We start from the raw sequence: 21,070 nt of genomic DNA on the forward strand, positions 1-21,070 counted from the left end.
GAACACTGGAGTGGGTTGCCATTTCCTTCTCCAATGCATGAAAGTGAAAAGTGAAAGTGAAGTCGCTCAGTTGTGTCCGACTCTTAGCAACCCCATGGACTGCAGCCTACCAGGCTCCTCCATCCACGGGATTTTCCAGGCAAGAGTACTGGAGTGGGGTGCCATTGCCTTCTCCTTAAAATAAGGCTACACTCACTAAAAAGTGCTGCCTTTCTTCATGCCTCTTTGAGAACAGCCCTCAAGATGCTGAGGTTTTGGTATCATTTGAGAGTGGTTTTGATTTGGAAGAAGGAAGATGATCACATCTCTAGCACGACAGAATAGTAATGAGAACTTTTCCAGTGGGATTCAGTCTTTGAAAACTGTTCCAAAGCAACCTCCAAGCAATGGTTCTGCAGGAAGGTTTTTCTTTGAAGATGAATGCCCATCTGATTGCATAATAAAGAAAACGGCCCAAGTTACTGTGGACTATGCCTGCAATGCAGGAGACCCAGGTTCAATCCCTACGTCGGGAAGATCCCCTGGAGAAGAGAATGGCAACCTACTCCAGAATTCTTGCCTGGAGAATTCCATGGACAGACCATGGGGCCTCAGAAGAGTCAGACACGACTGAGCGACTAACATGAGCCAGACACTACTAAGTAGTAACTCACTTAATCCTCAAAAAAAATCCTATAATGCTGGATCTATTATTATTCTCACTATACACATGCAAAAGCAAAGTCATAGAAAAGTTAAGCAAACTGCCGGGGTTTTCATAATTAATAAGTAGATTCAAACCCCAACATTCCAGCTTCAAAGCCTGCCCGCTTAATCTCCACAATCCACTGCCTGTGCAAGCCTCCGTGTCCTTGCTGAAATAACAGTCCCATTACCAGCCGCACTCTTCCCGCAAACTTTGTTACACGAAGTCAAAATAAAGGCTCCCGGTAAGCTCACTGCCGAGTTGCTCCTACAGTTTCTGAACCACGAGCTAGACATGTACGTTACAAAGTATAAAGTCTCTGCAGTACCTGAGGTCTCTCGAGATTTGTGTGGTGGGTGGAGGGAAGAGTTTCGTGGCTCGGAGCCAGTGCGATGAACACGCGCTCCGAAGCTAGAACCCGACCCTGTCTCCCTCCCTTCCTCCCTCCCGAGGCTCACGCCACCCGGCCGCCCGCCCGCGCCCTGCGCTCCTGCTCCGCGCGGAAGTGGTACCGGGACCCGTCCGGCCGAACCACACCTGCCTCTGGCGCGCCCCCCAAGGGTGCCTCCACAGGGTCGGCGCGGCGCCGGGCCACCTGCCCACGCTTACCTTCGGAGACAGACGCCCAGCGCGTGGCGAGCGGGAAGCGCGGCCACAGCTGCGCCACACTCCACAGGCTTCCACGCCGCGCCTCCCGCCCCTACCGGCTCCCTCCGCGTTCCCCGCCCCCCGTGGCAAGCCACACCCCCACCTATCAACGGCGCCGTCTCGGTCGCTAGCCCCGCCCAAGCCGCGGGGTGGGGATGGGGGGGCGGGCTTTTGCTCACTCAGCTCCACCCTCTCAGCCTCCTGGGGCGAAGCTTCCGAGAGGAGCTGTAGGCGGGTAGCAGCCCCGGAGGGCCTGGGGTTGTCCGACCCCGAGGAAGGAAGGGCGGGACGCTTGCAGAGGGAAAGGGTGAAAAGAGAGAGACAGCCTTGAGGGGTAGGATGAGGAAAGAGGCTTGGGAAAGGGAAGAGAGGGCACTCTGCCCAGGTTCCAGCTAAGGTGTTGGACTGGGTGAGACAACGTTCACTTATTCAGGGCATTGGCTAATCTCATTCTCTTCGGACAGTCACACGAATTCTGGGTTCCAAGCGTGAGAAGTCATAGGGAACGGGTTCGAGGGGCAAAGAAAGGAAGCAATTCCTTTACCTATCTTCATCACACAGCCTCCTTGTTTTGAAAATTGTGGAAAGGACTCCCAGAAAGTATCCTCACTCCAGATTTGTTGTTGAGTCACTCGTCTCCAACTCCTTGCGACCAATGGACTGCAGCACGCCAGGCTTCCCTGTCCTTCATCATCTCCCTGAGTTTGCTCAAACTCACATCCATTGAGTCGGTGATGCCATCCAACTATCATTCCAGATTTAAATTAATGTTAATCATTCCCTTTCCCTTCAAACAGCTCCCCTCAAACAACTTTTAAACAGAGCAGACCCAAGTTTGGCATTAATGCCCATTGTGTACTACTACAAAGTTTGCCATGGTGTGTTGATAAAGAGAAAACAAAAATCAGATCTCTGGAAAGGAATTATTTTAATTATTAATTGATTTAGGAAGGTGAAAAAACGATTTAGGGAATTAAGTCAATAACTAATTGAATTATGGCGGGGAAACACACAACTCACTTTGCCACAAACAGGAATGATATACAGAAACCTTTGCTAGAAGATTTTCTGAAAATGGTGCCAAGAGGCCAGCCTAGCTGTGTGGCCTGAAGGGAAGTCACAATATCTGAAGTCCTCAATTTCCTTATCTGTAAAGTGAAGTGATTAGGCCTGGAGACCTCATGATCTCTTAAATACGCTTCCTCACTCCACATTATCCTGCCAGGTTCAATGATAAGGGAGAAGGGCCATGGGAAAGGTGCTGTCCAGTTAGGAGACACACAGAGAAATTGGGAATTTTTAGGAAAAGCCTCAGAGATCTCTGGCATCATTTCACTGAAGCGCTCCTCTCTGACTTTTCTATTTGTTATAATAGTAACACTCTGATCCTAGCTCAGAAGTTTAGACGCTTCTTCCTTCTCAATCCTCACAACTAGTCCCTAGGTCCTTGATTTTCTCCATTTCAAGGTCTCTTCAATGACCCCTCTCATTTTCAATGTCATCTCTGTACAGAGTACAAATGCAAAGAACTCAGAATCTTGTATCTGACCCTCACTTACTTTTTCCACCTACAATCTCCAACTGCTCTCTGTGTATCTACACATTTGTCTGACAGACTGTCTTCTCACTGCATGGTACCCACAATAAACAGCCAACACTTCTGCCATGGCACACTTATAGCCACTATTCCCTGCTCAGAATACCTCTCCTCAGTCCTAGTTACTGTCAGGACTACAATAGCTCAGCTCAGGAACCTCTCTATGTAATAAAATGGCTGCAATGCTTAGAATCTGTACTGCTCCACTTGGCACTCAGCAACAACCACTTGTTTTGTTTTCTCTGTTATTTATCATTTTTATCTTCAAAACTAAACCATAAGCTATTTACTGAATGTCCCCAAGCTCCAGCCAATCCAGGAAGAAAAAGCTATTTTCAATATCTCAAAAAGCCTAAAAGAAATTATATATTCATCTACAATTAGGCTATTCAGGTTACCTATCACAGAAAGATTCTCTGTTTTTGTCTGAAATTATACAATGCTGAAGTTACACAATTACTTCAAGTTAAACCATGGACAGAGGAGCCTAGTGGTCTACAGTCCACAGAGTCTAAGAATTGAACACAACTTAGCACTAAACAACAACAACCAAAGCTTTGATGGGCAGTTATATGTGACTGATCAAAGACACAGGAAAATAAATTATCATTAAATAAGATTTGTTTGTTTTGAAGACCAAATCTTTGAGATTCATGGAGCTACATAAAAATAAAAAGTAGCCTACCCATTCTTTGTCACCCCATGGCCAAACAAGTGATGTACCTATGTGTGTGTGCTAAGTTGCTTCAGTTGTGTCCAACTCTTTGTGACCCCCATGGACTGTAGCCCACCAGGCTTCTCTGTCCATGGGATTCTCCAGGCAAGAATCCTGGAGTGGGTTGCCATGCCCACCACAGGGGATCTTCCTAACCCAGGGATCAAACCCATGCCTTTTATGTTTCATGCACTGGCAGGCGGATTCTTTACCACTAGTGCCACCTGGAAAGACCAATGTGTCTATAGTGAGTGAAGTCGCTCAGCCGTGTCCAACTCTTTGTGACCCCATGGACGTAGCCTACCAGGCTCCTCAGTCCATGGGATTTTCCAGGCAAGAATACTGGAGTGGCTTGCCATTTCCTTCTCCAGGGGATCTTCCCAACCCAGGGATAGAACCCAGGTCTCCTGCATTGTAGGCAGACACTTTATCGTCTGAGCTACCAGGGAAGCCCGTATGCTGCTGCTGCTACGTCGCTTTAGTCGTGTCCAACTCTGTGCGACCCCAGAGACGGCAGCCCACCAGGCTTCCCGTCCCTGGGATTCTCCAGGCAAGAACACTGGAGTGGGTTGCCATTTCCTTCTCCAATGCAGGAAAGTGAAAAGTGAAAGTGAAGTCGCTCATTCGTGTCCGACTCTAGCGACCCCATGGACTGCAGCCTACCAGGCTCCTCCATCCACGGGATTTTCCAGGCAAGAGTACTGGAGTGGGGTGCCATTGCCTTCTCCAGGGAAGCCCCTATAGTGAGTCCTTAAAAATATATTCATCAGATTATAATTATTTTCAGTTTTTTTTAAGTTCTCTCTCTCCCTTGCTATAATTAAAATACTGGCCTTTTCTTTTTCATGCAAATAAAGCTGTAGGAGTTTCCCTTTCTAATTTCAAATAAACTTTCAAGAATAAGATAAACAAGAATCACACAGCACCTCTTGGTGTTGGACTAGAAAAGGTTTTAGTATTCCAGAAATAAACCCTCGATTCACAATAAACTGCCTGTGTTAGGAGGCCCTAGGTACTATTAAGATCTTAAGAAAGTAAAATTTCCTTCACTGCAACCTTACCCAAACGAAACAAGTAGAAGCAGAACCAAGTTTGCAGAACCATACCAAGTAAAAGACTGAAAACTGATTTGCAATCTATCAATGGCTCCTTGTGTTTTGAAAATGTCACTGGCATGTTTAAGGGAGGCCGCAGAGCTCTGAAGTCTGGCCTAAACAATCTATAAATCACCAGTCACAGCAAACCTTTCTAATATTCTAGAGATTTAAGAAGTATTAAACAGGCAGACTAAACAACAGTCACACTTCATTTTACAGAGTGGTTGTACCAGAGGCTATTTATTATAGACTCTTGGAACTTTTCCTCTCCTCAGAGTGTGACTGTTAAGAGCAGAGCCTTGGGACTTACCTCGTGATCCCGCCTGCCAAGGCAGGGCACACGGTTCAATCCCTGATCCAGGAAGATCCCACATGCTGCGGAGCGGCAAAGCCCATGTGCCACAACTATTGAGCCTGTGCTCTGGAGCCCAGGGAACTGCAACTACTGAGCCCGCGCATCTAGAGCCTGTGCTCCGCAACAAGAGAAGCCACAGCAATGAGGAGCCAGCACAGCACAACAGTGTAGCCCCCCGTTAACCGCAACTAGAGAAAACTGTGCAAAGCAACAAAGACCCAGTGCAGCCAAAAAAAAAAAAAAAAAAAAAAGGCAGAGCCTTGGGGAAACCGCTGAATCCAGAGAATAAGGAGTAACGAGGGCCATATTTGCCCTCCCATGTAAACCAACAACAAGGAAACAGACAACATATATAAAACAGCAGTTCTTAAGATAGTGCATGTTAGGCAGTGAAGGAGAGTGATCCCTCAGGGATGGGAAGTGAACAGAGTTTACCTCAGTTTCTAGCCTTCAGAGAAATTACAGGTGATGGAAAGGAAAGGGGAATCACAGGTGAGTCCAGCAGATTCCCTGAGATGAGGAGAAGGAGCTGTGAGTTCAGGGAGAACAAGATGGCTGGAATTCACAGGACAAAGTCGGGAGATAGACAAACAACAGAGAATCCCAGAGGTCTGCAAAGGGTCCTCCTTGAGAATTCAGTAGAGCTGGTCAGTGCATGCATGGAAGGAAACTACTCAGGGTTGAGGAAAGAACAAGCCACTGAAGCATCAGAAGGAACAATACTGAACACTCACAGAGGGCCAGGTGAATAGTGGCTGTTCACACCAGGCCAACTAGAAAACCTCCCAATTCAATTCAACCAGGAGAGTATTCAGAAAGGTCTTGCTTTGGTACTGGAGAGTAACTGTGTGTGTGTGTGTGTGCGCGCGCGCACATGCACACCCACTCAGTCATGTCCAACTCTTTGAGACTCATGGATTGTAGCCCGCCTGGCTCCTCTGTCCATGGAACCCTCCAGGCAAGAACAGTGGTACCGGTTGCCATTTCCTCCTCTTGGGGATCTTCCCAATCCAGGGATTGAACCCCCATCTCTTGCATCAGCAGGTGGGTTGTTTACCACTGTGCCACCTGGGAAGCCTATCTGAATCATTACCTCTTTCTCAACTGCAGTTCCAAATTTCTAACTACCTGCTAAATATCTCCCCTCATAAATGAATAAATTAATGGTTTTCCCTTCAATCATTTTTTATTCATAGTACCTCCTCATACCCAGTCACACTAATTCAAAACCTTGCATTCTTCTTGGACTTCTCCCTAAATCTTCCCCCCCTTTCCCATTTAAGTTCTCAGAGTCTTTGATAATTTTGTTGTTTTGCAGAAATGAAAAAACTGATCCTCAAATTCACATAGAATTGCAGGGGGGCCATATAGCCAAAGCAATACTGAACAAGGTCTCACACTTACTGATTTCAAATTTTGTCACAAAGCTATAATGATCAAAACAGCATGATCTCAGCATAAAGACAGTTTTACAGACCACTGGAATAGAATGGAGTTAATAAACTTGTACATCCATAGCCCACTAATTTTCATCAAGAGTGCCAAGATGATTCAATGGGAAAAGGACAGTCTCTTCATATGGTGCTTGGCCAATGGCTATTCACATGTAAAAGAATCAAACTGGACTCCTCCCTCACACGACATGCAAAAATTAACTGAAGATGGATCAGTGACTTAAAAGACTAAAAACTATTAAAACTTTTAGATGGAAACACAGGGGTGAATTTTCACAACACTGGATTTGACAATGGATTCTTAGATATGGCACCATAAACATGACCAATAAAAGAAAAAATAGGTAAATTAGACTTCAATTCTTAGATATGATGCCAAAAAGAGTTAAAACTTTTTGTGAATCAAAGGTCATTATCAGGAAATTAAAATGACAATCTAAAGAGTGAGAAAATACAACTACAAATCATATATCTGATAAGAGTCTAGTATCCAGGATAAAGAAGTTGTACAGCTCAACAAAAAGATAAATAACATAATTAAAAAGTCAGCAAACGGCCTGAATAGACATTTCTCCTAAGAAGATATATAAATGGCCAACAAGGACATAAAAAGATATTCAACATCACAGTTCAGTTCAGTCGCTCAGTCGTGTCCGACTCTTTTCGACTCCATGAATTGCAGCACGCTAGGCCTCCCTGTCCATCACCAACTCCCGGAGTTTACCCAAACTCATGTCCATTAAGTCGGTGATGCCATCCAGCCATCTCATCCTCTGTCTTCCCCTTCTCGTCCTGCCCCCAATTCCTCCCAGCATCAGGGTCTTTTCCAATGAGTCAACTCTTCGCATGAGGTGGCCAAAGCATTGGAGTTTCAGCTTCACCATCAGTCCTTCCAATCAACACCCAGGACTGATCTCCTTTAGGATGGACTGGATGGATCTCAGTGCAGTCCAAGGGACTCGCAAGAGTCTTCTCCAACACCACAGTTCAAAAGCATCAGTTCTTTGGCGCTCAGCTTTCTTCACAGTCCAACTCTCACATCCATACATGACCACTGGAAAAACCATAGCCTTGACGAGACGGACCTTTGTTGGCAAAGTAATGTCTCTGCTTTTGAATATGCTATCTAGGCTGGTCATAACTTTCCTTCCAAGGAGTAAGTATCTTTTAATTTCATGGCTGCAATCACCATCTGCAGTGATTTTGGAGCTCAATCACTAGTCATTAGAAAAATTCAAATCAGAACTACAAAGAGATACTACTTCACGTGCATTAGGGTAAAAATAAAAAACAATAATCAATAATCAACTTAGTAGAAACTGTTAGTGAGGATGTGGATAAACTGGAGCCCTCATACATTGTTGGTAGGAAAGTAAAATGGTACAGCTGCTGGGGAAAACAATTTGGCAGTTCTTAAAAAAGTTAAATATAGAATTACCATGTGACCCAGCAATTTCACACCTAGATATATATCCCAAAGAACTGAAAACAGTTACCCAAATATTTATACATGTATGTTAATAGCATTATTCACAACAACCAAAAGATGGAAACAACCAAATGTCCATCCACATAGACAAACTGTGGTATATATACTCAATGGAATACTGCTGCTGCCGCTGCTAAGTCACTTCAGTCGTGTCCGACTCTGTGCGACCCCATGGACTGCAGCCTACCAGGCTTCTCCGTCCATGGGATTCTCCAGGCAAGAACACTCGAGTACTAGTCAGTCACAAAAAGGAATGAAGCACTGATGCATGCTATAAGGTGGGTGAATGCAAAAACGTCATGCTAAGGGAAAGAAGTTAGACACAAGAATTTACAGCCTGAATGAATCCACTTATATACAATATTCAGAATAGACAGGTCCAAAGGAAAAGAGAGCAGGCTGGTAATTGCTAGGGGCTGAGGGACTGGTCAATAACTCATTAATGCATATGGGGTTTAATTCCAGGGTGATGATAATGTTTGCAACTAGACAGAAGTAGTGGTTGCAAAACATTGTAAATAATCAAAGTATCTCTGAATTGTACACTTTAGAATGGTTAACTTTATGTTATATGGATTTCACTTTAATTTTAAAAAAAAACCTTAATGATGACTGAATGAGATCTTATCAGTTTAGCCTCCTAGATCCTCTATATTTTGACTATCATATGACCTTTACTTCCCCTTCATGCACTCCATGCTCTAAGCAAAACAAACCCTTTCCTTTATATGCAACACAGACTTCATTTCTCTCTATATATAAGTCCAACTGATTTTTCAAGGCATTATTCAAATACAAGCTCCTTCAAGATTTTTTTTTAATCTTTTAGTGGGGATGCTCTCTTTTCTGTAAGCTCCTATGAGCATTTTATCTGCACCTCTTGTTTTCTATCTCAGAGTATGTCTTTATATCTATATATCCTCTATTATCCAGGAGTTCTTAACAAGATTCATAAGTGATTCACCCTGTTATTCCCAGGATCCTTAGGACACTCTTACACAGAAAAGACACCTCAAGGTTATTAAAAGAAAAAGATGAATAGAAAATGAATTTCTGCATATGAATCCTCTCGGCTTTCATTACAAGATTAGAGACGTGTTTTCCTGGGAATATATTTGGCTCCAGAATGCCTAAAACACTTTGAAAATTACATGGGGTAATATTACAATATCCTGATGAAATGGTTATAAAAATATTTCTGAACACTAATATAAAATAACTAGAATTATTTGTATCCTTAATAATTTCTAATGCTAACAGTACAAGTCATAATAATAATTTCCATTAATACCAGTTCTATAGCACATATGTGCTGCACTCTCCAAGCACTTTATATATATTGAGCAGCTATATAAAATTATCACCCCATTTTACAGGTGAAAAAAACACAAAGTCAAGTAACATGGCCAAATGTCACTTACCCAGTAACTAGTATGCTTGGGATTAGAACCCAGGTACTTTGTTTTTTAAAAATGTTTATTTATTTGGCTGTACTGGATCTTAGTTGTGGCATGCAGGATCTTTTTTCTTTTTTTACTTGCAGCACATGAGATCTTTAGTTGCAGCATATGAACTCTTAAATGTGGCATGTGGGATCTAGTTCCCTGACCAGGGATCGAACCCACACCCTCTGCATTGGGAGTGCACCAGGGAAGTCCCAGAGCCCAGGTACTTTGGTTCCAGAGTCCATGCTTTTATTTATTTATTTATTGGGTCACACCGCACTGCATGTGGGATCTTAGTTCCCTAACAGATCCAACCCGTGTCCTTTGTATTGGGAGCATGGAGTCTTAACCACTGGACTCCCCCAGAGTCCATACACTTAACTACTATGCCCTGTCACCTTTCTACAATAGGAGTTTTACTGTGCATAATAAAATGGCTTGGAAAGGTCAGTGAGTGTCCAATAAAACATTTCCTAATATTTCAGAGCAGGTTAATAGGAAACTTTCACTTTTTTTCAGACTTTGTATTTGAAATTTTGAGATGGTTGATAACTTTTAGAACTACACTTGATTTCACTACTGAAAGTCTCTTGAAAGTGAAAGTGTTAGCTGCTCATTTGTGTCCAACTCTTTGTGACACCACGGACTGTAGCCTGCCAGGCTCCTCTATCCATTGAATTCTCCAGGCAAGAGTACTAGAGTGGAGCCGGTAGCCATTCCCTTCTCCAGGGGATCTTCCCAACCCAGGGATCGAACCTGGATCTCCTGCATTGCAGGTGGATTCTTTACCATCTGAGCAATCAGGGAAGACTGAAAGCATTTTGACTGAGAAACAAATTTGAGGCAAGAACACAATGTAACACACGATTAAAAATGTAACTGGATGAACTTATATAATAAAGGAACACAATAAAAGTATAAGTACACAATGGGACTGTAGACACTGAAATATAAAGGAGCCTGATAATTTGATAAAGACTTCTGACGATATAATTTTAAAGAGTGATTTTCTGTATCTCAAATTCCAATAAAATTCTTGTGTAAAACAGTGCTTATGTATCTTTTTGCTTAAATGCATGTTGGTTTACATAAACATTAATGTTATAGTAAAGGAATCTAACTCTATAAAAGAGAATTAGTAATCTATGATGTAATTACATTCATCTCATATAGCAGTGGACCAAAATAACAATTAGAAGTTGTTCATCTTAGAAAATAAAATCTTTGAATTCGACATCCAATTAAATCATTTTCTCAACTCTCAAAAGTCTTTTCTATTAATCTTGCATGCAGAAAGTCATCTTATTAATAATGTACTCTATAATTTTATTTGACACTGGAATTTGGAGTAGGCCTTTGGGTTTAAATTTGTCTGAAATGATTTATATGATATGGTCAGTAAGTTTTAATCCATGATTAATTACCCATGTTTCCTTTAAAATGCTGCCTAATTCAGATTCCATTAATGGACACAGAGATCACAAGGTCATTTTTATGCATTCTTTTGTATGTAAGGGGGGGGAATCATTTTCTACCTTATTTTCACGATTCAATAGATTATGTTATAAATAAGGAAAAGTTTTTTGCTTTTTTCCAGTTTGGGTCAGAGTTCAGCATTAACAACGTCATTCATATGAATTTACTTTCTAAGATTTTATTGTAGATTAATCTTTTACCTAATTAAAACACTTTCAAGTTCTCTTCCTTTGTAATTTGTCTCTATTCATACCAAATTTGCATCACAATAACATATCTTTTAAAAACAGAATAACACAAATATTAAAAAAGTGATGCTACATCCAAGTCATTTACAGAGAATGAGGGAAAAGGAAAGGAGACAAAGATGACTATTTCTGATTCTAATTCTTTAATCTGACATCATGAGTTATAAAACTAATTATTAATTTAGCTAATATCTGCATTAATTGAAGACTAACATTTTATTTGGCCAAGAGTATAATAAATACTCAACTTAATTTAGTAAGTATTGATTACCTAATACGCACATTGCTCTCCACTGGGTCCTATGTATAGTACATTAAGTGTATAAAATTTCAAAACCTTTCAATCCCACCATCTATTGTTGATAGAAGAAGAAACAAATGTTTTTAAATATAAAAGTTATAGAGTGATAAATAGAGTATTTTAAAATGGTGACCTTACTACAGTGAGGGGAGGAGTTCAAGTTTTATTTATTATATGTAACTGTATGTACAAAGTTGACAAAAATCAAGAAAGATATACATTCATTATATACAGATATTCAGGGAAATAAAACAGCAACTAAAAGCAGAGAAGATTAAATATGGTTCCTTCTCAAGATGAGAACTTCTCAAGAGACCTAGCTAAGCTGATTAGAGGAATTATTTCAAGTGACTTCAAAACAAAGTATATTTCTAGGAGGGTAAACCCTAAGGACAAAAGGAACTGAAAAAAAAAAAAAAACAACTTAAAATCTTAAATTCGAGCAATCATATTGTTGGTGGGGTAAATAAAATAAGTAACTACCTTTGTGTCTTTAAGAATCAAGAATTTTGATGTGGGAGAAAAGAGGTCTAGGTGATTTAAAGTAAAAAACAAATCTAAAGTACTGAATTTCAGTTGGAAGTAACATTCTGTTTTGTATTTTATCTGTAAAATACACATATATATGTATTACTCAACTCTGGCAGAAAAGGTCTAAAATCAATGACCATTTCAGTGAAAGGAGCACCACCTGCATCTGGATAGTGGCCTCTAAATATTTACCATTACAATGAGTTAGGGCTTCCTTGGTGGTTCAGATGGTAAAGAATCTACCTGCAATTCGGGAGACCTGGGTTCAACCCCTGGGTAGGGAACATCCCCTGGAGAAGGGAATGGCTACCCACTCCAGAATACTTGCCTGGAGAATTCTACATTCTATGGGATCACAAGGAGTCAGACACGACTGAGCGACTAACACACACACACATAAAATGAGTTAAGGCTCCTTGCAGAACTGGCTGACCAGGAAGTGTACAGATGAGAATTCCAAGGACAGAGGAGCCTGGCGGGCTACAGTCTATGTACAGACAGCCTGGTCTTCCTTATTCCCTGGTATGATGTCAGTGATTGCTAGAGTTACATCAAAGCCCCAAGGGGTCACTGAAAGAGTTAACCAAAGATGGAAAATAGAGCCTAAGCAATAATAATGACAATGATGAACTGAAACACACTGAATGTTAAGTCTGGAAGTTTACAAAGATACTAAAAAATACAAAATAAACCTTAAGGATTACTTTTGAATGATGCTAAGGAACTAAATCATTTTTTTTAAACTGGTAAATAAAGAACAAAAATCAAACCTTTGTTATGCCTTTCCAATACAAACTATACTCTAAGTTAACCAAAGAGCTGATGAGGGGATGTTTCTATTTATAGAATTTCAGCTAATGAATGGAGAACAGAATTAAAATACCATTTTGCAACCCCTAATGAGTTACCGTGGGACTTCCCAGGTGGCTCAGTGATAAAGATCCACCTGCCAATGCAGAAAAAAGATGCGGGTTTGATTCATGGGTGGGGAGGATCCCCTGGAGAAGGAAATGGAACCCACTCCACATTCTTGCCTGGAAAATCCCATGGACAGAGGAACCTGGCAGGCTACAGTCCATCGGGTCTCAAAAGAGGCAGACACGACTTGGAGGCTACAACCACAGCAACGAGTTAATGCATCAAGGCAGTGGGCGTTGACAGCTACTCACCTCATAAAAGGAAAACCAGCCAGACCTTTCAAGCTTTCTGATGGAAAAACAGACCAGCACTTATGAAGTGTTCTTGCCAAAAAACCTGAACCCAAATCTCACAAATTATTAGCTCTAACTTCCAATTTATAGGCAACAAAGGATCAGATGTGAATGGTATTTCAGGAATGCAATTAATAAAATTTAGTGGGAAATTCTACAGGACAAAGGATCTTCTTTCTTCATTATACAACTTGTGAAAGAAAAAAGAAAGGCAAAAAACAAAGATTAAAAGACCAAAAGGTGCATCAACTACCAATTCTAATGAATGCATATTATTCTAATATATACCTGTCTGGATTGGACTAAACAAACTGAAAAAATTATGAGGCAACTGATTAAGAATTCACTGTGTTTTTCCTTTTAGGTATGATGATGTTACTGTGTTACGATTTTTAAAAGAGTGTATAGTTTAGAGATAACACCGAAATATTTATGGTGAAATGACCTGATATCTCAGATTTGCTTCAAAATTACACATACGGGGGGAATGGGATAGTGATTAGCCGAAATAAGATTTAGTCATAAGTAGGGAGAAGGCAATGGCACCCCACTCCAGTACTCTTGCCTGGAGAATCCCAGGGATGGGGGAACCTGGTGGGCTGCCGTCTATGGGGTCACACAAAGTCGGACACGACTGAAGCGACTTAGCAGCAGCAGCAGCAGACAATGGTTGTAACTGGGCAACATGTTTATGGGAGCTAACTATACAACTCAGACTAGTTTTGTATATGTTTGAAATTTTCTATAATAAAAAGGTTTTCCCTAAAACTGTATTTGCTTCAGAGGAATGCTGAGGTGAGAGACTTTTTCATTATAAGCTTCTTTTACAATTTTTTTTATTTTTAGGTACATGCATATATTTCATTTCTAAGGAACCAGTCCTATTAATAATGTAAGAAATACCCATACATTAAGATTTTAGCCAGTCCATGATGATTTAGTTGTAACTGAATGGTATACAGCAGTTTTCCAAGTATAGTCTGTGGACCCCTGGAAGGTGCGAAGACTTTTTCAGGGGGTCTGTGAGCTCAAACTATTTTCATACTAACACTAAGGTGTTAGTATGTGCCTTTTTCACTGTGCTGCCATTTGCATCGATGGTGTAAAAGTAATATAACGGCGAGAATGATTGGTGCCCTGGCCTGAGTTAAGGCAGTCACACTGCTGTACTAGTATGCATTGCATTCTCTACTGTCACTCACTTGCAGTTTAAAAACAGAAAAAAAGCCAAGCTCATTTAAGGATGTCCCTGACAGAACAGTAAAAATTATTAATTTTATTGAATCTCAACTTTTGAGTACCTTTCTCTGTGACAAAATAGGAAGTATGCATAAGGCAATCTGCTGTTCGATAAAGACGGTCTGGAGGGAAAGCCAATCCCTGAGTGGTTGTTGGAGTTCAAAAAGCTGAACTAGCTGCTTTTACATAAAACACCATATTTACTCAAAAGGACAACTGACAAACGACAATATTTGCCAAACTTGGGTACTTGGCAGACATTTTCTTGGAAATGAACAAAAAAAGTAAGCCTGTCACATCAAGGAAAACAACTCAATGTATTTGTTGGCAATGATAAAGTTCAAGCCCTCAAGTGAAACTTAGAGTTTTGGAAAATTTGTTTCTGCCACCATGAGCCTGACTGCTTTTCTCCTCTGAAAGAGTCTTCTGATTCATTTGGTTGGTGATATTAACAAACATGATTTTTTTAACATGTTGTTAAAACAAAATGTTGACTCACTGGAAAAGACTCTGATGCTGGGAGGGATTGGGGGCAGGAGGAGAAGGGGACGACAGAGGATGGCTGGATGGCATCACCGACTCGACGGACATGTGTTTGAGTGAACTCCGGGAGTTGGTGATGGACAGGGAGGCCTGGTATGCTGCAATTCATGGGGTTGCAAAGAGTCGGACACGACTGAGCGACTGAACTGAACTGAAAACAAAATGTGTCAACATTTGGAAGATCCGCATAGATCAGTGAGCCAGTATTTTTCCAAATGACTAACGCATGAAGTTACAAAACCAGGCAAGCATCAAGGATCTATTCAAAATGAAAGAGGCCTGCCATGGGTGGAATGGTGGCCCCCAAAAGGATCATGAGATAGATCCTCTGGACCATCCACGTGGACCCTGAATCCAAGGACACGTGTCCTTAAAAGAGATGAAAGAGACAACACTGAGACATATGGGGGAGAAGGCCCCGTGAAGACAGAGGTAGACAGCCACTGGATATAAGGAACCACTCAAGCCTTTGGAGGGAGTGTAGCCCCGCTCATACCTTGATTTCAGACTTCTGGCCTGAAAACTGTGAGAGAGTAAATTTCTGTTGTTTTAAGACACCTAGTTTGTATTAATTTGTTATAGCAGCCGTAGGAAAATAATACAATGACCATTGGACTTTTTTAAGGTGGTTTTAGTATTTTAAAATTTTTGTTGAATTCGTTACAATATTGCTTCTGGTCTTATGTTTTGGGTTTTTGGCCCTGAGGCATGTGGGATCTTACCTCCCCAACCAGGGATCAAACCGGTACCCTCTGCATTAGAAGATGAAGTCTTAACCACTGGACCACCAGGGAACTTGCCAATCCCCCCTTTTTTTTGACCATTGGACCTTAATGTAACTGAGTGCAAAAGTTTATTGATATGGATTCAGTATGCACACTACATCTAATCTTTAAGAAACTACCACTTGCCAAGTCTTGGTATGGCATCAAAGAAGAATCTCCGTATTTTTCAGATAAAGTTGCTAAAATATCCCTGCTTTTTCTCACTACACAGCTTTGTGAGGCCTGATTTTTACACACACTTCAATCAAAACAATATACTGTAATGGTTTGAACGAGGAAGCAGGTGTAAGTATCCAGCTGTCTCCTATCAAGTCAGACACTAAAAAGATCTGAAATATGTAAAGTTATGCTAATCTAATTTTTTAGGTGGGGGGGATTTATTTTTCATTAAAAATGTTTTATTTAATATGTAGTGGGAGTATATTTTTAAAGTATTTTTAATTTCTCAGTTTTAACTTATATAGTAGACATACCTAATAGATATATAATATATATAAAATACATAAATACTAACATAATATATATGTTATATATGTATATAACATAATAACATAATACATAAATACTCCTTGGGATCCTCAATAATTTTTAAGAGTGTAAGTGGTTCTGAGACTTTCCTGTGAAAAACCATTGTCAGGAAAAAACCATAATCAGGAAAAGAGGACAAACTAGGGGCCTGAATAGTCAGAGGTATCATGTACGTAAGATTTTGGCTATTTTGAACTATATATTGGATTCTCAGGGGCAGGAAAAGGCTGAGAAAGATGCTTTTGGCAAAAAGACCCTGTGAGCATGTAACATACCAAGAAGCAGGTCTACACACGGTAAGGTCAGGGGAGAGGGTGACATCAATAAACATGGAATTTTACATATCAAAATTAGTAGTATCTCTTTTTTTTTAAACTGGAGGATAATTGCTTTACAATGTTGTATTGGTTTCTGCTGTACAACAACATGAATAAGCTGAAGTATACATATATCCCCTCCCTCTGCGACTTCCCTCCCCGCCACCCCGTAGGTCATCAGCACAGAGCACCGAGCTGAGCTCCCTGTGCTATACAGCAGCTTCCTACTAGCTATCTATTTCACAAATGGTCGTGTGTATATGTCAATGCTACTCTCTCAGTTTGTCCCATAGTATTATCTTTTTAAAAACTTGATTTCAGAACTCTTCATTTATCTTTGTGTAACTTGAAAAGCTGTTTGGTTTTGTGAATGTGGGTGACATGCTATTCTTCTCGTGCTTCTTGGGCTCCAAACAGATGGAGTAACCATGATGATGTGAAGTCGCTCAGTCATGTCTGACTCTTTGCGATCCCATGGACTGTAACCTACCAGGCTCCTCTGTCCATGGGATTTTCCAGGCAAGAGTACTGGAGTGGGTTGCCATTTCCTTCTCCAGGGGATCTTCCCAACCCAGGGATTGAACCGGGTCTCCCGCATTGCAGGCAGACGCTTTACTATCTGAGCCATCAGGGAAGCAGATGGAGTGAGTCCTGTTAAATACTGAAATGGCCAACCGCAGTTCTCCCCAGGTTGCCCTACATTCACTCCACCTGAAGCCTCGCAAACCTGCTTTTTGCCTATTAGTCAACTAGGGCCGCAATAACAAAGCGCCACAGATGGGGTGGCTTAAACAACAGGAATTTATTTTCTCACAATTCTGCAGGCTTGATGTGCAAAATCAAGGTGTCTGCAGGGTTAGTGGCTTCCAAGGCCACTCTCCTTGGCTTGTAGACAGATGTCTTCTCCCTGTGTCTCCACGTGGTCCTCCTCCTGGGTGTCTGTGTCCTGATTTCTTCTTTTAGAGACACCAGCCATAGTGGCTTAAGGCCCACCCTAATGGTCTCATGTAGCCTTAATTACGTCTTTAAATAGCCTCTCTTCAAATAAAGTTACATCATGAGGTACTGGGAGTTAGGTCTTCAGCATACGAATTGCAAAGAGGAGGGCACAATTCAGTGCACAAAACTTGGCTAACTCCTCCCACTAACCCTTTGGGAATCTGAATCAGACTTCCTTAGAGAAGCTGCCCTTGAACCTGGACTTAGGTTAGGACTTAGGGCCCTACCTAAGTGGATGCTGTTACATTCAACCAGTATCCACTACCTATCAGACCAGTCAATCCTAGAGGAAATCAACCCTGAATATTCATTGGAAGGACTGATGCTGAAGCCGAAGCTCCACTACTATGGCCGCCTGACGCAAGCAGCTTACTCATTGGAAAAGACTCCAATGCTGTGAAAGATTGAGGGCAGGAGGAGAAGCAGTAGACAGAGAATGAGATGATTAGATGGCACTGCCCCCAGTCTTACCTAAAACAGAGTGGCCACCAGACTTTATCTTCCTCAGCATCCCCATGGGAGCACCGGGGCTTTCTTCCCCCAGCCTTCCAGCAACATCCTCCTCTCTTTCTGGAAAAAGCTAGTTGTGTTTCTCTATAGACTGCATGCTACACACTTTCTCTGCCTGAATTGTTCTGCTCTCTCCTCCCCAAGCACAGCCCGTTTTTGTGTTAAGTGTTTGAATACAACATGGATTCAGGAAACCATCCTATGTGTTTTTCACATAGTTCCACATGGCATATAATACTTATGATTTCATAAAAATAATCACACACACACAAAAAATGATCAATGACCACTAAATGTCTTCTAAATAATAAGTTTCCAGAAATCATGACTCATGGAATTAAAAAAAAAATTATTGAAGTAATAAGAAAAGCAGTTCTCCTTTTTCATGCAATCCAAACAAGAATACAGGATGGTATTTTAGGAAACACATAATGATTTTTCTTTTTCTTTCAGGCTCTGAAAATATAGGTATAAAAATGACCTTAAAAAAAGAGTAAACAAGTAAATTCATTGAATATTTATTTTTAATTAAAGAACAAGTTTTTAAAAATATCTTAATAGTGGAGGCTTTTCCTCATCCTTTCTTAAGACTAAATACGAACAAACTCTTATCAAAAAAGAAAAAGATGCCTGTGAACTGCCTGCTATTCTTCTCTTCCAATGAGCTCTACCTACTTCTGTGCGGGCAGGATTGGATCTTGCTTCTTACTGCATCTCTGCTACTTACATAAACAGGTGGCTAGCCCCAGCAAGGGCAAACATTATGTCTTAAGTAAGGAGGCAGGGAGGAAGGAAAGAAATCTAGAAAGAAAGTGAATTTTATATTGTTGTAAAACAAGGACTTTTCAGAAGAGAGGGCATTATATCAGAAAAGCATAAAATTTCACTTGTAAAACATTCTCAAATATATACAGAGGAAAGCACTGGCGATAAACACTAATGGTGAAGTTGACAATTATGATAGCTATTATTGACTCATCTTTTCCTGAATTTGTATCATTTTCAGCATCACAGTGAAAAATTAATTCAGCCTCTTATATAGCCCATCTTACTTCCAGACAGTAGAAGATGCACTGGCAATCAAAACAGGCTGAATAAACAGAAAATTCCTCTTTTATCCCCAAATCAAGAAGTCTGAAGGCAATTTTTTCACTTTCCATATTCAGACATTTACACACACACACACCAAAAACTACTTCCAGGCAGTGGCAGATATTCAGTTATTCATGTGGCACACACCAGGACAGTCATTCTGTTTTGTATATATTCAAGTTAGCCATTATTATTATTACATTCTGATTTCTGAAATTGATTCTATCTTATTTTATTTATATATCTATATCTCTACAACTATGTATGTGCTAAGTCACTTCAGGCTCCTCTGTCCATTGAATTCTCCAGGCCAGAACACTGGAATAGGTTGCCATACCCTCCTTCAAGGGGATTCTCCCGACTCAGGGACTGAACCCATGTCTGTTACATCTCCCGCATTGGCAGGCAGTTCTTTACCACTAGCGCCATGTTGGATGGAAGTCCATACATGTATAATATAAACATATCTAAATAATCAGGAATTTCTCACTTCTTGATCTTTTTGAATAAATCAATTATCTCTAATTTCAAAAGCAAACAATTTTCCTAGAAAAACTGCTAAAATTGATATAAAATTATCAATTTGTATAATTTTGAAATAAATTATACAAATTTATTTGATTTGAAATACATGATCTCAATCTCAAATCCTCAAGTTCAAAGAAAAGCAAATGCATTTTTCATGAAATTCAAAGATTAAGTAATTTGCCTAGCAATTCAGCTTTGGCTCATGGGACACGTATAAGAAGTCAATGTTTAGGACTTCCCTGGCGGTCCAGGGGTTAAGACTTTGCCTTCCAATGCAGGGAGGGCAAATTTGATCCCTGCTCGGGAAGCAAAGATCCTACAGCCAAAAAAATAAATAAAACCAAAACATCAACCAGAAGCAATATTGTAACAAATTCAATAAAGTTGTTTTTAAAAAAAATCCATATCAAACAAATTCTTTAAAAAGTTAATGTTTGTACTAGCCAAAATCTAGCCATGACTCAAAAGTCCATCAAGGGAAGAACAGGTAACTGAATTGTGGAATATTATACAGAATTGAAAATTAATGAATATCTGTATACATCAACATGGGTGAATGTCACCAGTGTTACTTTGATTATATTAAAAGTAAGTATCAGGAGAAATTTTTTTTTTTAAACTTTACATAATTGTATTAGTTTTGCCAAATATCAAAATGAATCCGCCACAGGTATACATGTGTTCCCCATCCTGAACTCTCCTCCCTCCTCCCTCCCCATTCCATCCCTCTGGGTCGTCCCAGTGTACCAGCTCCAAGCATCCAGTATCGTGCATCGAACCTGGACTGGCGACTCGTTTCATACATGATATTTTACATGTTTCAATGCCATTCTCCCAAATCTTCCCACCCTGTCCCCCTCTCACAGAGTCCATAAGACTGTTCTATACATCAGTGTCTCTTTTGCTGTCTCATACACAGGGTTATTGTTACCATCTTTCTAAATTCCATATATATGCGTTAGTATACTGTATTGGTGTTTTTCTTTCTGGCTTACTTCACTCTGTATAATAGGCTCCAGTTTCATCCACCTCATTGGAACTGATTCAAATGTATTCTTTTGAATGGCTGAGTAATACTCCATTGTGTATATGTACCACAGCTTTCTTATCCATTCATCTGCTGATGGACATCTAGGTTGCTTCCATGTCCTGGCTATTATAAACAGTGCTGCGATGAACATTGGGGTACACGTGTCTCTTTCCCTTCTGGTTTCCTCAGTGTGTATGCCCAGCAGTGGGATTGCTGGATCATAAGGCAGTTCTATTTCCAGTTTTTT

At 40.7% G+C, this 21,070-nt stretch overlaps 1 protein-coding gene across 5 annotated transcripts in view; it reads right to left on the minus strand.

Annotated features, from left to right (window-relative positions):
* Positions 1-21,070, minus strand: part of LOC102392047 (serine/threonine-protein kinase Sgk3) — a 120,766-nt gene that overhangs the window by 62,377 nt on the left and 37,319 nt on the right. For 3 of the 5 annotated variants that reach the window (XM_025265316.3, XM_025265317.3, XM_006069531.4), the window contains exon 1: positions 1,295-1,448. The exons of the other annotated variants lie outside the window; for them this stretch is intronic. The gene's annotated coding sequence lies outside the window, so the exon portion shown is untranslated. Of the gene's footprint in view, positions 1-1,294; positions 1,449-21,070 lie in introns of those variants that run through there. 5 annotated transcript variants of the gene reach the window in all.

This window comes from Bubalus bubalis, chromosome 15 (genome assembly GCF_019923935.1).
Source record: "Bubalus bubalis isolate 160015118507 breed Murrah chromosome 15, NDDB_SH_1, whole genome shotgun sequence".
In the NCBI taxonomy this organism is placed as follows: domain Eukaryota; kingdom Metazoa; phylum Chordata; class Mammalia; order Artiodactyla; family Bovidae; genus Bubalus; species Bubalus bubalis.